Below are 8,351 nucleotides of genomic sequence, written 5' to 3'. Positions count from 1 at the left end.
CAGAGAAGGCAGCAGGATGTGTAACCACTGTGTGACCAGAGCTCCTGAGGTTATGTATACACAGCTAGTGCTGTTACTCACCATTAGAATACATGTTACAGAATCACTTCCAACATAACACTGAGGGGAAGGAACTAAACGGATAACAGTGCGTCATGCTTGATTCCATTTATACAAACTCTACAGGACACAACTTAGTCCAGCTCTGTCCTGGAGGAGGTTCAGGGGGCAGTCAGTTCCGTGGTGAGGAGCGCAGACACAGACCATTGATTTCCATTATCCAGTAAATGCTTTTCCACACCTCACAGACCCCAGGGCACAGCTGATTGTCTTTTTACATCTGTAAATTGAAGGTATGTTGACATCCACCTCACATGGTTTGTGTGCATATGAGACACTGAGTAAGATAATGGGAACTAAGGGTTTAGCTCAGTACAATTACAAATGAGAGATGACATTTTCCCAAATGCTATCATTGCCATGAAACTCCCCAGACATAAGTGTTCTGTCTGCTCTGAATCACCGCCCTCTCTGAAGTCATCCAGCCCCATAGTTTGCTATATAGGAGGAGGATATGCAAATAGGGTCTGTCCCTCAGCTGATGAAAACCATCCCAGCCTCAACCCTGCAGCACTGGGAGGGGAGCCCCATCATCAGGATTCCAGGTGTCCCCAATCAGTGATCTGGACTGAACATAGATGAGTCTCCATGGAGTCTGTGCTGGGCTTGGTTTTCCTTGTTGCTGTTTTAAAAGGTCATTTTATGGGGAGCAGGTTTTTGTGAATGGGCATGAGTGAGAGAAACAGTGGACAAGTGTGATGGTTTCCTGACCAGGATGTCTCTGTGTTTTCAGGAGTCCAATGTGAGGTACAGCTGGTGGAGTCAGGGGGAGACCTGAGTCAGCCTGGGGGTCTCTGAGACTCTCCTGTGCAGCCTCTGGATTCACCTTCAGCAGTTATGGCATGAGCTGGGTCCACCAGGCACCAGGGAAGGGCCTGTAGTGGGTTGCATCCATTACTAATAGTGGTGGTAGTAACATGTACGCAGACGCAGTGAAGGGCCGATTCACCATCTCCAGAGACAACACCAAGAACACGCTGGATCTGCAAATGAACAGTCTGAAAGTCGAGGACACGGCTGTGTATTACTGTGCGAGTGTCACAGTGAGGGGAAGTCAGTGTGAGCCCAGACAGAAACCTTCCCTGCAGACATAGGGACGGGCAGCAGGGGGCGCTCTGGACACACCGAGCTCAGGATTCAGACCCAGGGGCAGGTGCAGATGTGGTTTAAGGACAGGTTTCTGGTTATAGCCCGGGGAGTTTTCTCCATCTCCTAGTTTCCCAGGGAATCTCTCTATTTTTATGATTCTCTGCCTCCCCCTGACATCTCTGTGTTCAAAAGTTGTATTGTAACAGGAGGAAGCATTCTTACATCCAGAAAAAGCAGTTTGTTCCTTGTTGAGGGAAAGGACTCTTCCAGGATGTCCAGGAGTTCTGGGGAAGCTGAGAGAAACCTGGGGGTTATTTTCCAGTCAAACTGAGGACAGACAGAGTTCTTAGGTAGTACTAGCCCTAAGCACTAGGCTTCTTGCTGAAAATCTGGAGGCTTTAAACTGCCCAGGGGTGGCTGCAGAGACAGACCAGGCAATGTTCTTTTGACAAGTCAGACCTGGGGCTGAGCGATCAATCCTATTCCAGAGTTAGGACACTCTCTGGGATTCAAGTTAGAGCATGAACATAGCAAGTTAGAGCATGAATACAAGAGCAGAATGAAGTCACATCTGAAGCCCACATGCTGGGATCCCTCCTCACACAGGACTGTGCACTTTGGACTCAGGACTGCTCTGATTTTAATTTTCTCCTCCTCTCTTTGTCTCTAGTTAAGAAAGATCACTTAATCCATGCTTGTCTTGTAGTTTATGATTTATATCATACTATTCCATCTGTATGCTGAGCAAATTTAAGGAAGTGGACTATATGAAGAACATGACTTCAGGGTTGGAGCAAACCTGATTCAAAACCTGTGATATGCGGATGACACACTCTTGTCTGCTGAAAGTGAAGATGACTTGAAGCACTTACTGATGAAGAACAAAGATTTCAGTCTTCTGTGTGGATTACAACCCAACTAAAAAAAAAAAAAAAAAAAAACAATGCACCACAGCTGGACCAATAACCAACAGCAGTACAAAGGGAGAAACGATGGGTGTTGTAAAATAGTTAGTTCCACCTAAGTGCACAATCAGCACCCATGGGAGCAACAGTCAAGGACTCAGACACCATAGAGCACTGGGTGAATCTGCAACAAAGATCTCTTTAGAGTTAAAAAGCAAAAAAATGTCACTTTGAAGACAGGGTCCACCTAGCCCAAGCCAGAGAATTGGCAATAGCCTCATGGGCTTGCGGAAACTGGACAAGGAATAAGAAAACAAGAAGAATGGATATATTTGAATTCTTGTCTTCGGAAAACACTGAAAATACCATGGGATACCACAAGAACAAATAATCTGTCCTGGGAGAAGTGAAGCCAGAATGCTCCTTGGAAGTGATAAGGCCAGAGTTCATCTCACCCACTTTGGTCATGTTGTCAGAAGGGATAATTCCATGGAGAAGGACGCCATGCACAGTAAAGTAGTGGCCAGGGAAATCCATCAATGAGGTGGACTGACCCAGTGGCTGCAGCGATGGCTTAAAGCATAACTAGGATTGTTAGGATGGCCCAGGACCAGACAGTGTTTGGTTCTGATGTACGTAGTGTCACTGGGACTTCGATGGCACCTCACAGCACAAAAAACATGTCATTTATATTTGCCAATTAAAATGTTAATATTACCAATCAGTGTGTTAAGGTATATTTTAGTCTGTGTTCTCCAAGAAATAAACAAGATTAGATTAAATTTGATTGGAGTTTATGGGGAAATAGCTTCATGAGAGAAAATGAAGATGGGTCTGTCAGCTGAGGATGTAATGTGGGGAGTCAGGGATGGACGGGGTGTCTGGGTTCCCTACACTGCTGTGCAGTTAAAGGAAGAAGCTCCAGGAGGCCCATGGGGATCACAGACCCTTCAGAGTAGCCCGTGTGTCCCAGGGTCTGAACCGACTTAGGAATGCTGCCACTCCTGGCCCTTGGGTGGGAGTATTCCTCAGGTCTAGAGGCTTCTGCACACACAAGGTGATCGTTCACACACAGCCCTGGATCCTTGGTCAATGACACTCTCTGTGGTTGGAGGAATGGGAGTCACACTCTGGGGTCTGCAACATGCTTTATAGTGTTTTATAAAATCAAACAATGTATTATCTTGAATATCAATATACACTTGGGTTGTGTTTGTTTTCTGGATCTTATTGATTGGAATGCTTCTCCAACTAGTGACCTTCTCATATGTGGAAATCTCAAATCTTTTTTCTGACCAATGTTAGTCTCATGTTCGCCCTGACCTCTCATTAGAGTGAAGACTGTCACACCTCTCTTGTTAATTCTCTGACCCTTCTCTACTTTTAACTCTTTTTATTTGTAGTGAGTGACAGATCCTATCTTCCAAAACATGCTCCCGATATTTAATCCCCTTTCTTAAAGCATTCAATTTAAGTGAATGGTTTCATGTGTGCTTCCAGGAGGAAGTAGACATGATATGCATTAATAAACAGCTTTGTATTTAGTAGAAGGATAGGTCCAGGATACTTTACACTGAACTCAACTGGGAGGCTTATTTTGTGAAAACACCAAAATAGAAGTAATAGGAGTGTATTCAAAAAACCAAACTCACTGCCATAGACTCAGTTCTAATAACAGTGACCCCCCACTTGTTTTCCAAGCTTGCTTGTACAGAAGCAGAACACCCCATCTTTCTTCCATAGAATAACTCTGTGTGTGTGTGTGTGTGTGTGTGAGAGAGAGAGAGAGAGAGAGAGAGAGAGAGAGAGAGAGAGAGATTCAGGTGAAAATTTACAAAGCAAATTCAACTTCCATACAGCACTTCACATACACTTTGTCTCATGACATTGACTACAATGTACCACAATGCAACAACTCTGCTCCTACTTCCTCTCTATAATTAAGATTCTGATGAAAATGACTCCCTGGGATTCTGCTTATCACTTGGTGAGCTGACTCAGCTGTGGCTGCAGGGGGTGGTCATATGGGTAGGGAACGTACATAGTCCCTCGCAGGTATTGTGAGAGCTCTGAATTCCCTTTAAAAGACAGTGTTACCTTGTTCCTTTCGTTTAGTTTTCTCAATTTTATTCATTTACTCGAGTGTTGTGCATAATGCTTTAACCTTAGCCTAGTGCTTTGCATAGCATTCATTGTGTTTTAAGGAAGAAGTAGAGCCCATTCTTTCATTGTTTCTCAATTAGCAGCAAAATAATGATTCCATAAGCTCCTAAGTCCATCTGCATTACTGGATTGTCTCACACAGCTATGTCCTTTAAGCCTCTCCCCTTTTCTCTCGTCAGAGCTTTTCCAAACGTTCTCTGATGATGTCATGATTGAAACTCAGCTCCTGGTTTTCCAGTTAATCCCCAAAAGCTGCCATCATTTTTGGTGATCTCAGTGTCTTAGTGACTCCTGTTCATCTCACCTGCTGCCTCAACCACTTTCCCCCTCTCCTGGTATTCTTCGTTTTAGCCAGGATCCATCTGACATCAGCAGTGACATTCCTCATTCCATGTCCTCTTCTGACTTCATCGTGCATTTCTGGAAGTTACATATGTATGCATAACTTTGGTTTGGAAGACAGCTGCCTGGCCAACTGAATGGAGGAGATCCATAGTTGTGCCCATTCCAGAGAAAGCTGATCTGACAGAAAATGGAAATTATCAAACAATATTATATATATATATATATATATGTGTGTGTGTGTGTGTGTGTGTGTGTGTGTGTGTGTACTTATATTTATATTTATATCAAAAATGCAAATAAAATTTTCTGAAGGTAATTCAAACCTTGGTTGCAACAGTATACTGACTTGGAACTTCTAAAATTCAAGCTGGATTCAGAAGATGACAGGGAACAAAGTATGTCATTGCTGATGTCACAAAGCCCGTGGCTGAGGGAAAATCTCAGAATGCTGTGGGAGCTACAATTGTGTGTCAACGTGGCTGGGCCGTGGTTTGGGTGGCTGGTCAGCTGGGTGCAGTTCCCCATGAGGAGACTGAATGTGTGTAATCAACTCCATGGAGGAATCTGCTGTGAGCAGCTAATTGCTTGCTTTGGGGATGTGGCCTGCTTTATAAGGAGGTGGTTTCATTAAGGTCTCTACCTTCTTGGCACATCAGGGTCCTGGATTTCACTGAGTTATCAATGATCTGACATGTTGTCTGTTCACTTTCTAGCTGTGTCTGGACTTGAAATAGTGACCTAACATGTTGTTTCCTTATCTTGGGACTTTGCCATTTTACTTGTTGACCTTGGATTTGTGAGCCTGAGCAGCCGGCAGCCACTTAAATGAAGAGATACCTTCAGCTCCTGGTGGCTAAGGGCAAGACACAGCTGAAGCCTGAGGTTGAGATGCCTTCGCTTCACCCCCAGAGCTGGCACTTTGAACTCAGGTCTCTAGCCTTCTAACCTGTAATTGAATAAATTTGTGTTATTTTAGCCATCCCCTTGAGGTATGTCTTTTAAAGCTGCAGTAGAGAAGCAAAGCAGAGGTCCACTTGTGTTTTATTGACTATGCAAAGGCATTTGACTGTGTGGATCATAACAAACTATAGATACCATTGCAAAGAATGGGAATTCCAGAACCCTTAATAGTTCTCATGAGGAACCATAGACCAAGAGGCTGTTTGACCAGAAAAAGGGGACATTGCATGGTTTAAAGTCAAGAAGAGTGTATGTCATGGCTTTATCCTCTCACAATATTTGTTCCATCTGTATGTTGAACACAGACTCAAATCCTGGATTACTGTTACCTAGTAAATGCTTTTTCATACTGCACAGATTTCAGTGAACAACTTTGTTTTTTACATCTGGAAAATGGAGGTAGTGTTGACATGTACCTCATATGGTTTGTGTGCACATGTGAAAATGAATAAGATAATGGGAACAAAGGGTTTAGCTCAGCACAATCATATAAGGAATTGTTTTCGCAAATGCTGTCATTGCCATCAAACTCCCCCAGAACACTTATGTCTGCTCTGAATCACTTTCCTCTCTGAAGTCATCCAACCACATAGTTTGCTATATAGGAGGAAGATATGTAAATAGGGTCCGTCCCTCAGCTGATGAAAACCAGGCCAGCCACAGCCTGCAGCTCTTGGAGAGGAGCCCCAAGCCTGGCATTAAAGGTGACCCCATTCAGTGATCAGGACTGAACGCAGACGAGTCCCCATGGAGTCTGTGCTGGGCTGGGTTTTCCTTGTTGCTATTTTAAAATGTCATTTTATGGGGAGCAGTTTTTTGTGAATGGGCACGGGTGAGAGAAACAGTGGACACGTGTGATGGTTTCCTGACCAGGATGTCTCTGTGTTTGCAGGTGCCCAGTGTGAGGTGCAGCTGGTGGAGTCCGGGGGAGGCCTGAGTCAGCCTGGGGGGTCTCTGAGACTCTCCTGTGCAGCCTCTGGGTTCACCTTCAGTAGCTACTGGATGCAGTGGATCCGCCAGGCTCCAGGGCAGGGGCTGTACTGGGTTGGACGAATTAACCCTAATAGTAGTACTAAGAACTACGGAGACTCCGTCAAAGATCGATTCACCATCTCCAGAGACAACACCAAGAACATGCTGTATCTGCAAATGGACAGTCGGAAAGTCGAGGACACTGCCGTGTATTACTGTGCAAGAGAAACAGTGAGTGGAAGTCAGTGTGATCCCAGACACAAACCACCCCTGCAGGCATATGGCCGGGCAGCAGGGGGCCCTCCAGACCCACCAAACTCAGTATTCAGACCCAAGAGCAGGTGCAGATGAAGTTTAAGGGCTGGTTTCCTGCTGTTGTCTTGGGATACTTCATCTCACATTTCCCCTAGGGAATCTCTCTATTTTTATGATTCTCTGCCTCCCCCTGATATCTCTGAATTGAAAAGTTGTAACAGGAGGAAGAATTCTCAAAGATGGAAAAGAAGTCTGTCCCTTGTGGGTGGAAATGACTCTGTCAGGATGCCCAGCATCAGAGCTCTGATGAAGCTCAGGGAAGTCTGGGGAGTATCTTCCAATCAGACTCAGGGCAGATGGAGTCACTAGGCATCATTCATGGTTAGACGCCGATGACCAGCTCCAAGGCTGGCAGTTTGAATCCAATCAGTAATGTCTTGGGAGGCAGGCCTGGTAATCCACCCCTGAAAGGTCAGACTCAGGGCAGAGACTGCAGTGGGGTTTCCCAGTTAGGACACACTTTGGCATTCAGGGTAGAGCCAAGAAGGTGGCTAGGTGACTGTCATGACACATAAAAGCAGAATGAGGTTCTGCTGACCCTCCTCCTCACATAAGAGTGTGTGGGTCAGAGGTAGCTCTGGGCTGGTGTCGCATTTTCTCCTAGTCTCCATTCATTGTCTCCAGTTCAGCAAAGCCACCTAATTCATGGATGGTATGGAGTTTTTATATTTGCCAATAGAGCATGTTCCTATCATCATAACTTTATTATAGAGTATGTGTCAGTCTGGGTGCTCTAAGATGGAACCAACAAGACAGGATTCCGTTTGTCTGGATGGTATGTGTGAGAGACAAGGCAGAGGAGGCCAGGAAGGTGGGGGAACTGTGAGGCACGATGCCTGTCTGATCACTGGAAGAGCGGGAGGAAGGGTTGGTGTGACTTCTTCAACTGCTGTGTCTTCTTAAACTGCTGTGCAGTCCAACGTGGGTCCAGGAAGTCCATCCGGGCCATCAATGCAAAGGTGCCCTTCAGAGGAGCCTGTGTCCATCAGGAATGAGCCTGACTTTAATATCACGGCGGCTCCTTAAACTTGGGGGTGGGCAGTCTCTGGACTTGCAGCTTCAGCACCCACAACGGAGGGATGTTAGAGCACAGCGCTGGTCCCTTGTTCATTACACCCCCTGGAGTTGGAGGAATGGGAGGCAACTCTCACAGCTGATACACTCTTCACAGAGCTTTTTATGGACTGTCTACTTGTCTGTCACTTTTTCAGACTGGGGGGACTTGCATGTTGCTGGGAGGCTGCAGGTCATTCCAACTCGATTTCAAAGCCCAGCAAGGCCACCCATGGACAAGTTTCAGTGGAGCTTCCAGACTAAGACAGACTGGGAAGAAGGACTGGGCCATCTATTTCTGAGAGAATTGGCTACTGAAAACCTTACGAATAGCAGTGAAACACAGTCTAGTATATGAGAAAATGTGGTATGATTTGCTTCTCTTGGAGACCCACTGACATTTGGGATGCGTGTGTTCTTTAGATTGTA

Source organism: Orycteropus afer, unplaced genomic scaffold (assembly GCF_000298275.1).
Source record: "Orycteropus afer afer isolate SDZICR_OR568_19922 unplaced genomic scaffold, OryAfe1.0 scaffold01427, whole genome shotgun sequence".
Taxonomy (NCBI): Eukaryota; Metazoa; Chordata; class Mammalia; order Tubulidentata; family Orycteropodidae; genus Orycteropus; species Orycteropus afer.
Note: the sequence above shows the minus strand (reverse complement) of the source record.